This window comes from Callithrix jacchus, chromosome 13 (genome assembly GCF_049354715.1).
Source record: "Callithrix jacchus isolate 240 chromosome 13, calJac240_pri, whole genome shotgun sequence".
Taxonomy (NCBI): domain Eukaryota; kingdom Metazoa; phylum Chordata; class Mammalia; order Primates; family Cebidae; genus Callithrix; species Callithrix jacchus.
The window spans coordinates 93,655,959-93,674,472 of record NC_133514.1 but is presented as its reverse complement, the minus strand read 5'-3'; the positions used below and the strand labels follow the sequence as shown (position 1 = coordinate 93,674,472).

The window sequence follows — 18,514 nt, the reverse complement described above, 5'->3', positions numbered from 1 at the left end:
TTGCATTTCTGACAGATTGCCTTTGAACAATTCCCCAGAAGGGAAATTCAAAATCTATGTTATTTATTGACAGAACAATATTAGAATCAGGGAGTTGAGTTAGGGGGCAATTTTAGCAGTGCAGGCAAGAAACGGCCATGATTCTGATTAGGGTGGGGCAATGGAGGTGGAAAAGGGGCTGATCTGAGAGATCCTCAGAAGGTGCCCCATTGTTAGCAATGTCTGCTCACAAGTCTGGGGAGATTACTGGAAAGAAGTGAAAGAACGAAGCCTTCATATAGGTTTGCTACAGTAGTAGGTATGGTGTGGCTTGCTTGCTTGATTTTTGAAGTTACGCCCTCTGAAGATATTCTATACTATGTATGTGTGTATGTATGTATGTATGTATGTATTTGGTAGAGATGGTGTGGTCTTGTCACGTTTCCCAGGCTGGTCTCAGACTCCTGGCCTTAAATGATCCTTCCGCCTCTCAAGGTGCTAGGATTACAGGTGTGAACCATGCCCGGCCTCTATACTTTCTTAAGTCTCTTCCAAATATGATACCAAGAAGCTGTCTTGGGAAAAAGGAGAGAGATCCCCATGGTGAAGAGGTGCCTTTGCCTCTTTCTGCTCCTAAGCATGTCCTCCACTTACCTGTGCCTCTTCCCCAGCTCCTTTCCCCCTTCTCAGATCTGCCTCATTAACCACTATATACAAATATGGTAGGGGGCAGAATTGTATATAATAGGTTTCACTGCATGCTATTGGCATCTTTCTCTTTCACCCCAAAATGTTTTTGCCCAGGCTGGTCAGTGGCAAATTTTCAGGGCTCCTGGAGTCCACTAGAACCTTAGCCCACTCCCATCACACAGCCCCACTGCATCAATCAGCAGTCACAAGGAAGTGGTAAGAGAATGACGTCTCTGCTTAAGGCCTCCAAAGCCCCAGTATAGCCCAGGGTTGGGGCCCAGGGTTCAGGAAGCTGAACTGTCTGCTCTTGCTGACTCAGCCTCGTCTTTCTCCATTGTTCTAGCCTGAGTGTGTCAGCTGTGAAGTCATCAAGAGAAATTCCACAGAGCATGTACTAGCCTCCTCCACCTTCACATGGCTCCTCTGCCTGCTGCTTCCCCAGGGGTGTGGGGGCTCTGTGGGCTTAGATAAGTTTAAGTTCAGATAATGACAAGGGACCCACGTGTATGTTCCTGGTGATGAGGGCTCCTGCTGCTCTCCTCTCCCACTTCTGCCTCCTCTCATGGCCTCAGCCAGCACCAGGAGGCATCACTAAGCTCCATGGGCCCAGCCAGGCCAGCAGGGCACCCCCTCCTTCTGCCTGCTCATTCCACAACACCCAGCTCTGCCTCCCCATCATCTGGCACTTGTGGGACCAGTGCCAGGGACTGGGTCATGAATCGGGAGCAGAGCCCTATTTGCTATTTCCAAAAATATCTACTCCTGTGTGGTTTGAATTTCTCTGGCATTTGTCAACCCTCTGCTCATTTAGCATTTTGCCTCTGATGGCTGAAGTTTTAGGTTCATTTCACAGCACCATATCCTATCTCTCTAACTAGATAGTAAGCTTTTGGGGAATCAGGTTGATGTCCCTTCATATTAGTGGACCAAAGGCTTGATTGGGGTGTTAAATATTTCAAAATTCCCAGAAGCACTAACTGTCTCCGTAATTCAGATCTTGGAATTGTTGTAACTCAGGTGGCCTTGGCCTCTGGACCTCAAGACACCCAAGTTGAAGAGAGAAGGGAAAAGCCAGGAGTACATGGGCCTGATGCCAGATGAAGTCTCAGGCATGCCAGCAATTTAAACTAGAGGATCATGGTAAAGTGACATCATCCTGGATGTTCTTGACATCCAAGGGGTGGGGCCCTCCTTGATGACCAACCCTAATGCATAAGAATGACTGGGGCCGATGTCAAAGAGGACACTGTGGTTGCACACATGACTCGTGGGAAAGACTGACAGGCTCATTGGCACTGTTTGCCTGGGACTAGAAGAAGGGAGACAGTGTGCATTAGCCATTCTCCTCTGCACAGTGCTGGGAATTTGGAGCTGGGTGAATGGCAGAAGTTGTGGTTCCAGAGCTCCTTCTGTGAAGAGCAGAACCATGTCCAGAAGCAAAGGTGGAAAAGGGTGGTCTGGCCTTCATGGCAGAGTGGCCTGGCCTAGTTCAGGCTGCTGTTTACACAGTGGATTCCTCAGCACAACTCTCCTCTGGGGTACCTGCAACACATATCTGAAATTCAACACGGAGGTACATACAGTCATGGAGACAAGGCAAAAGGAGATGTGACCAGAGGAAGGCTTGAACTTTTGGGTTCATTTCACATACCCCAGATACTAAGCTGTTAGCAATTGGATTAATTCCAGACCCTCCCTCATTAGTGGCTCCAAGCATTCTGATACAATGGCAGCCCAGTTCTGGATTTGCACGTAAGGCTAGATCTCAGTGACTCTCAAAGAGCTGTGCTGTCAGGGCAGAAATTAATGAGCGTTGAGATCCTGTTTGCAACATCTTTAACCTAGATAAGTACAATGGCCTCCCAGCCTTCAGGTTTATTCCACTCCAATTCATCATTACTAATGCTGCCAGAATGTTCTGTCTAAAGCATATTTCTCATCCTCATACCCCCTTGTTATGATTCTTCAGTGAATCTCCTTCACCTACAGAATAAAAGCTAAGCTCCCTAGCATGGTCTGGTGAGTCTCCCATGACATACACCTTCTGTCTATGACCCTGTGCCTCACCATTTCTGCCCTTGCCCTATGTTCCATTCACATGGAACCACTTGAGAACACCAAACATCCTGAGTTCCTTCCCCCTGCCATTCCTTTGTTTATTCTGCTTTCTCTGCCTTGAATCTTCTCCCCAACCATCACTGCTGAGGTCAGCAGAATCCAAAGATGACTCCTAGTGACTCTTGCCCTTATATAATCTCCCCCTCTTGAATATGGGCCAAATCAATTAATATGATGGGATGTCATCATAATTGGGTTACTGTTTCACTGACTTTGAGTTAATCAAAATGGAGAGTATCTTGGGTGGGCCTGACCTAATTGGAAGAGCTTTTAATAGATGGTGACACATCAGAAAGATGTGGCCCTGCTGGCTTTGGAGACTTAGGCTTCCATGTTGTGAGAAGCCATGTGAGAGTAGGCTGAAGGAGTGGAGAGAGTTTGTGATCAACAGCCAGCAAGGAAGTAGGGACTTCAATCCTACAGTGACACCCAGCAGAATTCTGCCAACAATCTCAGTGAGTTCGGAAGAGCTCCCCAAGCTCTAGATGAGAACCATAGCTGCCCAACACCTGAATTTCTACTGTGTGAGACCCTGAGTGGAGACCACCGCTAAGCCTCACCTGGACTCCTGACCCAGGGAAACCATGAGATAATAAATATGCATTGTTTTCAGCTGCTGTGTTTGTGGTAATTAGTTATGCAGCAGTAAGAACTTGTCCTTATGTTTCAAGATTCAGCTCAAGAATCATCTCCTGTAAGATATCTTTACTCTGTCAGATGGAATAGGCCACTTCCTGTATAGTCTCAGGCTCCCCTTCTAGCTGGGGCTTATTTGTTAACATGTTGTATGCTATGGACTGAATGGTGTCCCCTGCAAAATTCATAATTGGAGCCCTAACTCCCAATGTGATGGGATATAGAGATGGGGCCTTTGGGAAATGGTTACATTAGGATGCCACAGAATCAGTGTTTTTATAAGAGGAAGGCACACCTGGGTTCTCTTTGTGCAATGTGAGAATATGATGAGAATGTGGCTGTCAACAAGCCAAGAAGAGAGCCCTCACCAGAACCCAATCACGGTGTCACCTTGCTCTTGGACTTCCAGCCTCCAGAAGTGTGAAGAATAAATTTCTGTGGTTTAAGTCATCCAGGAGATGGTACTTTGTTATGGCAGCTCAAGCTGACTAAGACACTCTCTATTTACTTGTCTGTTGCCCTCACTGGACTGTGAGACCCTTGAAGGAAGCCATTGCCTTGTTCATCCTCATCTCCCCAGTGCCTGGCAATGTCTGGCATATGGTAACTGTAGTAACCGAGGCCAGGAGCCATAGAGCCCTCCAGCCTCGCTTTGTTCCCCTCCAGCCTCCCTCAGATTTCCGCAGGGTCTGAGACCTTGGAATGTTCTTCCTCTTAAGAGGAAATCAATGAAACATGCCTTGAAAGTAAACATTCAGGCATTGGGAGATACACATGCCCACTTGTATAGAACACCACAGCCATTCCATAATTTATGGACAGTTCTGGGAGGTAAATATTGGTTTTGATTATTTTACTATGAATAATTGAAAGCAATCTCAGAGTACATTAAGCAGAATCCTAGTCCCATGAAAAGCTCAACAAAGAAAAAAGGTTCCACAGTGAAGGAGGTTTGAAGAGTGCGTCTTCCCATTTCCCTTTCTTAGAGAGCCACAGAGCACCTGAACACATTAAAGACCATGAGAAGTCCTGGAGTAAAGAAAGCTGCCTAATAGTTCAATCCGACACATCTCATGTTTATGTGTTAAAAATGAACTCAGTGATGAAATAATACCTGTTAATTTCTCATGGTTGGAAGATACTTTGGGAAGTCTTGTAGTATATGACCTAAAACTCTATAGCCCTAAAAGTCAGCTCCTTCTGCCTGCTGCTGTGAAGAATGTGAATATCCAGGCTGAGACAGTGAATCCTTGTGTTGCGCTTGAGGGAAATGAGGTTGAGAGAGGCAGAGTTACTTGTCCCAAGCACCTAGTCAGCTTTGGCTGAGGCAGGAGCAAAGCACAATACATTCCTTACTGCCAACTCAGTGTCCTGTCCCCTTGTTACATTGGCTCACAAAAAGTAGGTCAGTCAGCACATTCTTCATTCTGCTTATATGTTGCTGTATAACAAACCAACTCAAACTTTGTAACATAAAATATGAGCAAACACCTTTTATTGTTATCTCTTCTAGTTTTTGAATAACTGGGATCAGCGAAGTGGTCCTTGCTCAGGGTCTCTCATTCAGTTGCCATTAAATGATGGCTGAGGCTGGGGTCATCTCAAAGGCTTTCCTACTCACTTGTATGATGGAAACTAAGCAGGGGCTGCTGGCCAGAACACCTGCTGATGGCCTTCCAAGGTGACCTGGGCTGCTTCACAGTATGGTGGCTGGATTCCAAGGGCAAATGTGTCCATGCACACTCCTTTATGACCTAGCCTTAGAAATCACGCAGCATCTTTTCTACTGCCTTCTACCACTTAGAAGAAAAATCACTCAAGTTGCCTCATACTTAAGGGGAAGAATGCTTTGTTGGAAAGAGCCTCAAAACATTTATGGACATGTTCTAAAACCACCATGTTCCTATTCCATCCGGTGACCCATGGTCTTCCCCCAGGCAAGCTCCTCTGGCCTCTGCATATCAGTTGTTGGTGGCAAAGAAACGTTACTATTTCAGAATTTTCTCATCCTTAGGTTATAAAACTCAGCAAATGTTGGTTAAGGTGTCTGTGACCCTGGTGAAGGTTTTATTTATTTATTTTTTTAGAGGAGAGATTAGAACTAGAATCTAGGAAATCCTAAAATGTGGTATTCACCTTGAGCCCCAATTACACTCATCTTTATGTGGTCATGCTCATTACGGTCTGTTTATGACCATCAAAATGTTCCCTTCATATGTAGCATGGATAAACTTCAGACCCCAAATTCAGATGTGCAGGAAATTGAACTTATCTTATTTTTCTATAATTCGTTCTCTCTCCAGTCATGGTTCTGATGGAGGTGGGGACAGCAGAACTTAATCTCAACCAATTTATTATTTGCCCTCCTCTGTACACCAGAGCCACTGGAGGAGCAGGAGCCACCCCTGAGATGTGAGGATGGACCTTCATCTCTATGAGCCAGGCCTCTAACAGCCAGGCCTGCTCTTTAATATTTGGTGGAACCCTTCAAGACCTTGGAGAGTGACGCTTGCAATTGTGTAAGAGCTTCGCTGGAGCCACCACACATACCTCAAATGCCTTGAGTCCCTAAAGTCTTGCTGACTCTGGGGCCCTCCCCGCCCTACGCAGATGGCCTGACTGTGGGAAGGATGGTTCTACATTGTCCCATTAGGAGGGGTGTGATCTGTTCTCCTACACATCACTCCCCTGCCTATGTGATTGGCTGGGCTAAATTAACCAGCCTGGATCTGGACTCTCTCTACTCAGGAAATAGAAGACTCACACGAATGTAGGTGGCCAACATGCCTCACTGTGGTCACGCTCATTATGGTTTGTTTCTGACCATAATGACAGTTATTCCCTATTTATGAGATTTCTTTCTTTCTTTTTTTTTTGAGAGGGATTCCTGCTCTGTCACAGGTTGCAGTGCAGTGGTGCGATCTCAGCTCACCACAACCTCCGTCTCCCAGATTTAAGTGATTCTCCTGCCTCAGCATCCAAGTAGCTGGGATTACAGGCATGCACCACCACATCTGGCTAATTTTTGTACTTTGAGTAAAGACAGGATTTTGCTATGTTGTCTAGACTGGTCTTGAAATTCTGGCCTCAAGTGATCTGCCTACCTCGGCCTTACAAAGTGCTGAGATTACAGTCATTAGCATAATATAATTTTAGAACATTTTCATCAATCTAAAAGGAGCCCATTACCCATCAGTATTTACTCCTCAGTTTAGGCTATAATATCCCCACATCCCCCTCTCAGCCCTAGGCAACCACTAAGCCCAATAGATATTTTATTTTTTGTAGTATGGTCTCATTTCAAATGAAAACTGACTAAATATCTATATATCGCTATATGTTTACATTTATACTACATGTGTCAGTCGTTATGAGGGTATATATTAATCAATGCTATGGTCTTAATATTTGTGTCCCTTCAATATTCATATATTGAAATCCTAACCCCCAAGGTTAAGGGTGGGGCCTTTGGAAGGAGATTAGCTCTTGGGGGCTGAACCCTCATGAATGGGATTACACCCTTATAAAAGGGGCCTGAGAGAGAACTCTTGCCCCTTCTTCTATGTGATGACACAGAGAAAAGTTACCATTCATGAACCAGAAATCAGGCCCTTGCCAGACACTGAATCTGTTAGCACCTTGATCTTGGATTTTCCAGATCCAGAGCCAGTCTGATGCCAGGCCCCCAACCCTATGTGCCTCTAGAATTGTGTGCAATAAAGTTCTGTTGTTTATACATCACCTACTATGATATTTTATTACAGAGGCCTAAGTGGCTGAGACAATGAGGGAGTTTCATAATCACCCGTGATATCTCAATTTAAAATTCACTTTTGTATTCAGAAAAATTATAGATGTCTCTCTTAATATAAAGGTTAGAAATATCTTCAGCATTTTCATTCTCTGTGTGTGTGTGCAAGAGCTTATGGATATTTTCAAATAATATAAAAATACAAAGAAAAGCATAATAAACTCCCCACATACACACTCATCACTTATGCCTGGTAAAGTTTTAAATCATGGTATGAAGGAAAGAGTATCTTGTGATAATAGAGTGAAGAGGAGAGAATTGCTTTCCTGAAAAGGTTTTGTTTTAAATTTTAGTTTTCTAATTATATATGTGTGATGTTACTAAAAAAATTTGGAAATATAGAAACTAGAAAGCTAACATTTTCCATAATTCCATCCCCGTAAAAGTAACCACTATAAAAGACTGTATCTATTCTTCAAAATCTTTTTCTATACAGACCCTAACACGGAGATTTCCTGTCGTTTTTAACAAAAATGCTGTCATATGTGCACATGCTATTTTGCAACTTGCTCCTTGTGGCTAATGCTATATTTTAGACATCTTCTTTGTCAGTATATTTAGACCCGGGCAACTTAGGGAGAGAAGAAAGGTCTTCTGTACTTTTTTTTGGACTCAAATTTTCATAGCAAGAATGGAATTTTCTTGGATTTTCATACCAAGAGTCTATCTCATTCCCATGCGGTCATGGCTCACACTACCACTACTCTGACCTCAACCACAGGATTAGGGTGAAAAGCACAACATTGTCCCAATCTGTTCAGGGAATCCAGAGATGGACCCTATGTGATGTTGATAATAAAGATGGTGGTAGTGATTATAACAATAGATCTTGACATTTGAAAAGCATTTGGACCTACTTTACAGTAGAAATTCAAAACAATTATCTTTGTTATTAATAATGTTAACAGCAAATAAAGGCAGAGCTCAAAGCTGGGGTAGAAGGACCTGGAGCAGTTTCCCCAACATAGCTTCCTGACTATGCTCTTAACTCCCCTCAAATAAATGAGTGTCACTTGTGTTTTCCTTTCTGCAGTGCAAGGAACGGCAAGAAATGGATTTGTTTCCATTGTATCTATTTTTTTTTTGAGATGGAGTTTTGCTCTTGTTACCCAGGCTGGAGTGCAATGGTGCAATCTCGGCTCACCGCAATCTCCACCTCCTGAGTTCAGGCAATTCTCCCGTCTCAGCCTCCTGAGTAGCTGGGATTACAGGCACGCGCCACCGTGCCCAGCTATTTTTTTGTATTTTTAGTAGAGACGGGGTTTCACCATGTTGACCAGGATGGTCTCGATCTCTTGACCTCGTGATCCACCTGCCTCAGCCTCCCAAAGTGCTGGGATTACAGGCGTGAGCACCGTGCCCGGCCCATTGTATCTATTTCAAGTTGTCCTTACTCCCATCTTCCTGTAGGAGTGAATGTTTCCTTCACTCATATATGAGTCCATATAACCTCTTTACAGTTTAATTTCTGATATATTTAACAGAGGGGGAGAAATTTCTACAAGTAAGAGCCTTTGGGGAAAAGATTCCTCTGAGTCTTGTATAATTTATTAATGGGAAAAACATTAATTTCACATTTCATTCTGCTGCAAAATCCATATGACCCCAATCAGTTTGGTAAGCTTGCAAGGGTAGAGCTGGCTTCTAAACAAAGTTAGTGTGGGGCACCAGCTGTGAGACTGCGATAGACCTTGGCCTTTAACTTTCCCAAACTCCTCTTTGCAGAGGGGAAAACTGAGGCCAAGAAGGGCAAAGTGCAGCACAGAGGGTCAGAGCCAGTCTAATGCCAGGCCTCCAACTCAATGTGTCTCTTCTGGGTGAGGAAGGAGATAGAGGTCTTGGCTCCAAGGCACCAGCAGGATTTGATGGGACATGGACATCTGAAATCTCCTTTAGTGATTTGAAAAATCTACCATTATAGGTAAATGTCTATCAAGAAAGTTGCATAGAGAGACTCTGGAAGAAAAGAATTACATATTTCCCGTAATGGAAGACCATTTTATTATATAAAAATGTTGAAAGCATTTAAAACTCAGGAAATATAATGAGCATATCAAAATTCTCTGCATTTGAAAAAAAATCTCCTCTTTTAAGACTAGAAATAGTAAAAAGCTGAGAGACAGGAGGAGCCAACTCCAACTTAAACAGAGTTCCTTAAAATGGTGTAAGTGAGGGGAGTGCTGGGTGGAGGCTGGCTGAGCTGAGTTATGTCACTAACTTACTGTGTAGGATGTGGGCAAGTCACATCACCTCCCAAGACTTTCATTTCTTTTCCTGTAAAATAATAGCTTTAAACTAAATAATTTCTAAGGACTCCTAAAACCACAAAAAGTTCCACGTGACATTATTCTAACCACCTGAAAATTCTCACCAGCTTCTTCCAACCTGATGGGTTTCCTGTTGATTGTGATCACTCAAGAGACTGCAGCAACTCTTTTTCCATTTTAATTAAAATCTTAGGCTGCCTGAAAATTATTGCTGTCAAGCCAGGGACTCGGAAGCCCATGCTAATTAACATGGATTGGCATTCTCAACATTCTCTGCCAAATATTTTATTTTCCATCTTGGAGACAAGTATTTTTTAATGTCTTGTTATTTCTGAGTTATCTTTAATGCTTAACATACCTCTGGGTGTACATAGTATGTGGCTTACGCTCCTTTTTAAATCATTTAAATTAAAAACAGTTGGGCCTAAGAATGATTCTTCCAGCACTCTGCCTGATGCCACCAACCAAGCCACCATATGGTCTTTTGTCCTGAGTGTGGCCTTTCAGGCTGAGACATTCTGTTTGGAATTAACAGATTTTGAATCTGTTAAATACAAGTGTACTGACCCTTGTATTTTTCTGTGTGCGTTCCTGTTTTAATGGAAAACTGTGATTCATATCTTCAATCTACATCTTAGAAAACCTCAACTGCAAGACAGTAGGCTTAACTCAGGAAGGTAATGGTGATGTTGATGATGACAGATAACATTCATTCACTAAAGGTTTATGACCCCAGCCAGGCACTGTGCTAAGTATAACAAGAAATATACTTGGTCTTCGTCTCCAGTTGCCAACAGAGTGCTCTCAAAACTGTTGGAATTTTCTGAATAATTAAGTGTTGTTTTCATTCATAAAGAACCCCTTTCAGTCACACCTGAGTTTATGCGAACGCAGTGACTTAGGTAGGACTCCTAGGTAGCCTCAAAGGAGCTGATCACCAGAAAGACTAGTGATTAGAGAGTAGGAACCTCTGCCCCACCTACCACCCTCTGGGAGAGGGCTGGAGATTGAGCTCTATAAAAACTCATGAATGAGATTTTGAGAGCTCTCTGGTCAGTAAACACATGGAGGTACCGGGAGGGTGGTGTGCCCAGAGAGAGCACAGGAGCACTCTGCACCTCCCCAGGCCTTGCTCCATGCACGTCTTCCATTTTGTTCCTGAGTTATATCCTTTACAATAAACCAGTAAACAGAATTATTTTCCTGAGATCTGAAATGCATTCTAGCAGATTACCAAACCTGAAGAGAGGGTTGTGGGAATTGCGCATTTATAGCCAGTTGGTCAGAAGTTCAGTGACCCTGGACTTGTGGCTGGTATCTGCAGTTGAGGCAGTCTTGTAGGACCGAACCCTTAAAGCTCTGGAATCTGACACTCTACCTAGAGTTAGTATCAGAATTGAATCGAATTGAAGAATTGGTTTTTGGTGTTGGAAAATACTCTGGAATGACACATGTATTATCCCATACTGATCCTCTCAACAGTCTTATGTATGAGATAAGTACAATTATCATGGTCATTGTACAGATATGGACTCTGAAGTTCAAAGAGATTAAGTAACTTCTTCAAGGTCAAACAGTCAATGATACAGGCAGGATTCAAACTCCAACCATTTGACTCTAGACCTATTTAATACTATATTAGTCCATTTGTGTTGCTATGGAGGAACACCTGAGACTGGGTAGTTTATAAAGAAAAGAGGTTTATACAGCTTATAGTTCTGCAGGCTCTATGGGCATGGCACCAGTATCTGCTTGGTTTATTATGGTGAGGCCTCAGGAAGCTTATAATCATGGCAGAAGAGAAGGGGAGCCAGCGTATCACATGGCAAGAGAGGGAACAAGAGAGAGAGGGGAGGTACCAGGCTGTTTTAAACAATCAAATCTCAAGTGAGCTAATAGAGTGAGAACTCACTCTCATTACCAACAGATTGTACCCAGCCATTCATGAAGGGCCACTCTCATGACCCAAATACTTCCCATGAGTCCTCACCTCCAACACTGAGGGTCACATTTCAACATGAGATTTTAGATGGGACAAATATCCAAACCATATCAGAAACCTTAGGAATGAAAAGAGAGTAGAATGGCCCCATATCTGCAAGTGCCCCAGCATATCAGCAATAAGACTCAGTTCTGAGTTAGTTGGTCTGCACTTGTTTACGCAACAAGCATTTCTGAAAAGTCTACTGTGTGCCTATGTGAGGCACTGTGTTGGCTTAAGACGACTGAGAGTCTCTGTATTGCAGGAGCTTGGGATCTAACACCAGGAGCAGCTAAGTATGCATAAATTATTTTGGAGGAAGAACAGAACATGATCCATGCCATTGAAGGTACAAAGTATGGGCAATTCAGGACAGGCCAAGCATTTCAAGCAGGAGTCATCATCAGAAAGTTGCAAGCCCCTTAAATAACTTTTTTTCTCTGTTTCGGCTGAAAAACTGACACCACTTCACCTCAGGGGGTCATTTCTTTGTTTTTGTTTGTATGTGTCTTTTTTATTTTTCCTTCTTTAAAAAGAGAAGTCTTTATTTCCTTGTTTTGCCAATAAAGCTAGGAGAATTGGTGGCTTTTTGGTGATTAGCCAAAGAGACCAAATTCCATACCCTCTTCTGACTCTTCCTTGGCTTCAGCCTTGGCTGGCACTGCAGCAGCAGTAATAGCAGCAGTGTCCACAGGAGCAGCGGCCCCAAATGCAGATGGAGCAGCAAAGATGGCCTTGACCTTTCCAGCAAGTGGGAAGGCGTAATCAGTCTCCACAGACCAAGCCAGCACTCATTTGTATCCGCTGATGATAGAATAATAGGGAACTGACACAACAGCTGGGTAACCAATTTGCAGACGACACTGGCAACACTGCAGACACCCTCCAGGAAGTAAGCGCAGAGTTTACTCTGGGGTTGTAGATGCTGCAGTTGTCAAACACCTGCGGGATGATCCGCTCAAAGGAGAAGGGGGAGTTGTTCTGCATGTTCACCAATGTGGCCTCACTGGCCCCCACTTTGTCTCCAGTCTTCTTCAGTGGCACATCACTCAGGATTTCAGTGGTGCCCCTGGACATCTTAGTTCCTGATGCCAAAAATCTGAAAGAAAGAGGACTTCTTGGGCCCCAGACCAGTGTTCCATGTGGGCACAGTGACTTCACATGGGGCAATGGCACCAGCATAAGTGGCAGCATGTCCCTGGTCTCAGTGAGGTCCTCCTCAGTGAACACGAAACCTACATTCCCCCAGAAATGAAATGAGGAAACGGTTTCTCCAGAGCTGGGTTGTTTTCCAGATGTCCTTGGATGGCCTCATGCATCATGGTGCTCTTGTCTGCCAGCCTTCCCTTGCAGGGACATTTGGATCTGCTGCATCTGCTCAGAGCCCACATCGTTCACTCCCACAATGAAGCATTTTGGATAATCATCCAAATGTTGGACGATCTTAAGTTGAGGAAGGAGACCCCCTCCTCCCGAGCTTCTAAGGCCATTTCCCCTTTAGCCTTCTACATTGTATCTCAAAAGGCCTGGTCAGGTCTAAAGGATTAAACCCCCTACTGCTAACCACAACCCTATCTATAGATCACGGACATGGTATGGAGGAATTTCCCCCCTCACCGGGAAGGCATTGTTCTTGCTTAACTGCTCAGATCCTCACCTAGTCACATCTCCCACACTCTCGATCCTCTCACATGTGCACCTTTCAGACTGTAAGCCTTTAAAGGGCCAAGGTTTTCTTTGTCGTGGAGCTCAGTTGTTGAGCTCCAACCACCTTGGGCACATGGCAGAACCTCCTGAGACTGTCATGGTTGTAGCCTTCACCTTAGTAAAATAAACTTTCTAAATTGACTAAGACTTGTCTCAGATACTTTTGGTTTACACAGATGTGCACTCCCACTTCTCAAACTCAGTCCTAATTTTAATTTTATGAGAAGTAGTCACTGGAAACTTAAGGAAGAATACCCTAAAGTGAGAGTCAGGAATCTTCGGTCCTGGGCCCAGCTTTGTCACTGACCTGAGTGATCTTAGATAAAAAAACTTCATAACCTGAAGCCTCACCTTTCTCATCTGTATAATGAGGTGTGGTCTTAGTGTTTTCCAATGGAGGCTGATACAGTTTGGCTGTGTCCCCACCCAAATCTCACCTTGAATTGTAATAATACCCACACGTCAAAGGTAGGGCCAGGTGGAGATAACTGAATCATGGGGCGGTTTCCCCTATACTGTTCTCGTGGTAGTGAATAAGTCTCATATGATTTGATGGTTTTATAAATGGGAGTTCCCTTGCACAAGCTCTCTTGCCTGCCAACATGTAAGATGTGACTTTGCTCTTCATTCGCCTTTTGGCATGATTGTGAGGCCTCCCCAGCCATATGGAAGTGAGAGTCAATTAAGTCGCTTTCATATCTAAATTACCCAGTCTCAGGTACATCTTTATGAGCAGCATGAGGAGAGACTAACACAGAGGCACTACTGACTTTTCAGTTGGGATCATTCTTCTTATGTGGAACTGCCCATACACAGGGGTTGAGGATGTTTAACACGCCTTGATATCTGGTCTCTAATTCTCAGTTAGAAAGCTGCCCACCCTCAGTCATTACGAGAACCAGGACCACACCCAAACACTTCCAAATGCCCCATGGCAGGAGAGGGGGCAGGTAATGTCACCTGGTTGTTTTTGAACTAAGTCATCACTACAAGGGCCTTTCAATCAGATGATTCTCATCAATACATGTTAGGATAAAGAGTTATACCCAGGCTATCTCCCTCAAATACTTGAGGTACACTGTGTCAATAATGGCTTTGTAAAAGTTTTATCAACAAAGACCTCCTTGGTTATCATGGTTCCTGGAGTATTGTGTGTTTCACTTTGGGTGTTTTGTTTTGTTCTATCGAATGCCTACAGTTGTATGGGGCATTGATTTGAAGCCATTTAGGTCACAGTAAAATGTCCCAGCTTCTTATCCCGACTACACAGAACAGCCATTCATGTGATAATGAGTTTGCTGCTGCTTCACCTTCTCCAGTAGGTTTGCTATTTCTAATTTGTTCCTCTTCTTCCTATCAAGTAAAGCTCATGTCAACCTAAATAACAGGTAGAGAGAGGATCTCTAAAAGAAAAGAGATTTATTTGGGTTCGGCATTTCAGTGGGAACATGCATGCCATAGCAGACTATGTGAGTATTCAGGAAGATAAAGACAAAGGTTTTTAAAGGAAAAAATGAGGAGCATTACACATTGTTTTGAAATAATTATCTTTGTCTATGAGGGTCATCACCAGTCTGATGTTGAACAGGCAATTGCTGGGCAGATGTCCTTGCAGAAGTATTTTTTGTGTGTAAGTTTGCAATAGCCTTTGTGCAGAATTGTGGTTTTGTAGTTTTTAAGCTCAGGCATACATGTGTGAGAACTTTTCCCGTGGCCTTCCCTAGCTCTGTTACGGTTTTCTTCACATTAGCGACTCCATTTGGATTCTGACGGCTTTCTCAGTGAAATACTAAGACTTTCTGGTTTAGTACCACAAATTAAGAAAAACAAATGGCCAAAATGTCTTTCCTGTGTTTCTTTCTCTTTTTTTTAAAACAGGGGCGCTGGGCAGCCGGTTAGCTCAGTTGGTGAGCGCCTGGTGCTCAACTGCCCAAGGCCGCGGACTTAATTCCTGCACTGGTCAGCCCCAGTAAATTAAAAAAAAAAAAAAAAGAAAACAGGGTCTAGCTTTGCCACCTAGGCTGGAGGGCGGTGGTGTGATTTTGTCTTGCTACAACCACCACCTCACAGGCTCAAGCCACCCTCCCACCTCAGCCCCCCTAGTAGCTGGGACTACAGGCATACACCACCATGCCCAGCTAATTGTACTTTGTATAGAGATGGGGTGTCTTCATGTTGCCCAGGCTGGTCTCAAACTCCGGAGCTCAAGTGATCTGCTTACCTTGGCCTCCCAAAGTGCTAGGATTACAGGTGTGAGCCGAGGCACCTGGCCCTTTCCTGTATTTCAATTGGCCACTGTGGCATTGGGCTTGATAGCTTACTGCCTCCTTGTGGGAGCTCTGCTACTACCATGAGCAACTGGCAGAATTTGGACTGCAAATGGCCCACTTTGCTGTTAATTGAAGTGATGTAGCATCCTGCGTTTAAGGGATTTGAATGTGCGTGTGTGTTTATGAAGCATGAATAAGTGATGACTTTCTGTTTAAGAATCTCTTTTGAAAGTGGCAGCCTGTGCTCCTGGCCAGGCCCTCAGCTTTGTGGTGCAACTCACAGAGCCAAGACTGCTCTGGGGCTGTGGCTTTGCTTAGTACACACCTGTGATGTGGGGCTGATCATGTTGTCTTTTGAAATCTCCTCTTGTTCCAGCCCAGTCTTCAGAAAGCATCCTATAAAATGAAATGCTTGTCACGTTCAGCTTTGTGACTCTCCCTCAGGAGCCACCTGTGCAGGACGTTATGACTGGAATTAATCTGCATCAATGGGAGCTTGATCTAGTGTTTGAGGATGGTGGAGTTTAAGCTGGTCTCTCTATATCTTGAGTTTCTCTGCTCAGCCGTACAGCCTGAGGGGGAGTCTCTCTGGTGTTGACAGACAAGACAGGCCAACTCAGAGGTGGGTGCTGGGAAGTCAGCCTGGAGCAGGAGCTGGGGGCTGTGAATGCTTCCCAGCTGACGAGCACAGGCCAGGAAGAAATGCACTGACTACACAGAGACCAGAGCCCACCTTCATCAAGGCAGGTAGAAAAGTGGTACTTGTTATTGAGTACTCTTGACTGTATTATTGCTAGGTTGAAATATTAAATATCCTGCTCTGTGGAGAGTCCATCATTAAACGTGCTTTCCCTGGGAATGTCTGGCTATGCAGAAAGCAGAAGCATTTGAAAATTTTTCACTACCCTCAGCTACTGCAACGTCATTCAGTTCTATTCTCGATTTCTTCAGGTTTTCGTCTCACCTTTCTTTTTGCCAACTGTGACCAGCAGACCCTCACTGACTCATACTTTGATTACTGTTGCAAGCTCTAGAATAGAAACAAAATAAAAAGTATTGTTGTTCCCTCAGATCAAAAACTGTATGAGCTTCCCAACAAAGAGCATGTATTAATAATTCTCTGGGAGGACTCAAGATGGTGCTGTGAGAACAACCCAGGATTGAAGCTCTCAGTGAATGCGTGAAGAGGTGAGTCAGGGCCGCATTTCCAGACTGATCTTTGTTGCCCACAGAACGGGGAAATTCCCAGGTATAAAGGAGACACGGGATGCCAGGCAGAGGTTTTGTCTGGTGCAGCCGGCAGCTGGGGTGGCGGCAGCCGGCCCTACACAGCGCTCCACACAGGGCGTGCTTGTCCGGGTGCCCTGTTGAACCGGCAACCTGAGACTTGAGAGGGCTGAACTTGAGACTAAACGGGACTTGGACAGTGGGCCAGCCCAGGGGATTGCAGGGACACAGCCTTTGGGGTAGTGCAGTGGGACAGACAAAACGGCGATTCCAAACGCTCCCGGTGAAGACGATGCCTGAAAGCACAGCTCCGTGGGGGAGGGGCGTCCACCATTACCGAGGCAATCCACCCCTACTGAGATACACGCCCATTGCTGACACAGCCTGCCGTTGCCGAGGCAATCCGATACAACAGAGAGACTCTGCCGCAGGGCGTAGCCCATGGCAGCAGGGCGGAGACTGCAGCAGAAGGGCAGAGCCTGCAGCAACAGGGTGAACCTCACACCAGCAGGGCGGAGCCTCGGCAGGCAAATAGTGACTAGACTGCCTCCTAGTTGGGCAGGACAGCACAATGGACATTCAAAAATAAAGCCTCAACTCCCCCAGACAGAGCATCTGAGAAAAAAAGGGTTTTTTTTAATGAGATCTGTTGCAGCAGAATTAAACATAGCAGCCTAACAGCTCTGAATGAACAACATGGCTCACAGCTCAGCAATTGAGCTCCTATAAAGTACAGACTGTCTCCTCAAGCAGCTCCCTGACCCCTCTATATCCAAAAGACTGACATTTGGCAGGCATCATCCTGGGACAAAGATAGCAGAAAAAGAAACTGGTAGCATCCCTCACTGTTCCGCAGTGCACCCCAGACAAGCAGGGCCTGGAGTGGACCTCAGCAGTCATACAGCGGAGGGGCTAGACTGGTAGAAGGAAAACCAAGTAACAGAAATACTTCATCATCAACAATCTGGGTGTCTGCTCAGAGACCCAATCAAAAAGTCAGCAACTACACAGACGACAGGTGGATAAATCCACAAAGATGGGAAGAAACCAGCACAAAAAGGAGGAAAACACCCGAAACCAGAACACCTCGCCTCATACAAAGGACCAAAACTCCTCACCAGCAAGGGAACAAAGCTGGACGGAGAATGACTGTGACAAAATGACGGAATTAGACTTCAGAAGGTGGATAATGAGAAACTTTTGTGAGCTAAAAGAACCTGTATTAAATCAATGCAAAGAAACTAAGAACCTTGAAAAAAGATATGAAAAAAGATTCGAGGAAATGATAATAAGAATGGATAACTTAGAGAGGAATATGAATGAATTAAAGGAGCTGAAAAACACAATATGAGAACTTTGCGAAGCATGCACAAGTTTCAACAGCCAAATTGACCAAGCAGTAGAAAGAATATCAGAAGTCGAAGATCAACTCAATGAAATAAAACGAGAAACCAAGATCAGAGAAAAAAGCACAAAAGGAATAAACAAAGTCTCCAAGAAATGTGGGACTATGTGAAGAGACCTAACCTACATTTGATAGGTGTACCAGAATGTGACAAAGAAAATGAATCCCAGCTGGAAAATACTCTTCAGGACATCATCCAGGAAAATTTCCCCCACCAAGCAAGACAGGCCAACACTCAAATGCAGGAAATACAGAGAACACCACAAAGATATTCCGCAAGAAGAGCAACCCCAAGGCACATAATCATCAGATTCAACAAGGTTGAAAGAAAGGAGAAAATACTAAGGGCAGCCAGAGAGAAAGGTTGGGTCACCCACAAAGGGAAGCCCATCAGACTCACAGCAGATCTCTCAGCAGAAACAC

At 44.4% G+C, this 18,514-nt stretch overlaps 1 pseudogene; it reads right to left on the bottom strand.

Annotated features, from left to right (window-relative positions):
• Positions 1–12,078: 12,078 nt before the first annotated feature.
• LOC100407602 (large ribosomal subunit protein uL10-like) lies at positions 12,079–13,549 on the bottom strand (annotated as a pseudogene).
• Positions 13,550–18,514: the final 4,965 nt, after the last annotated feature.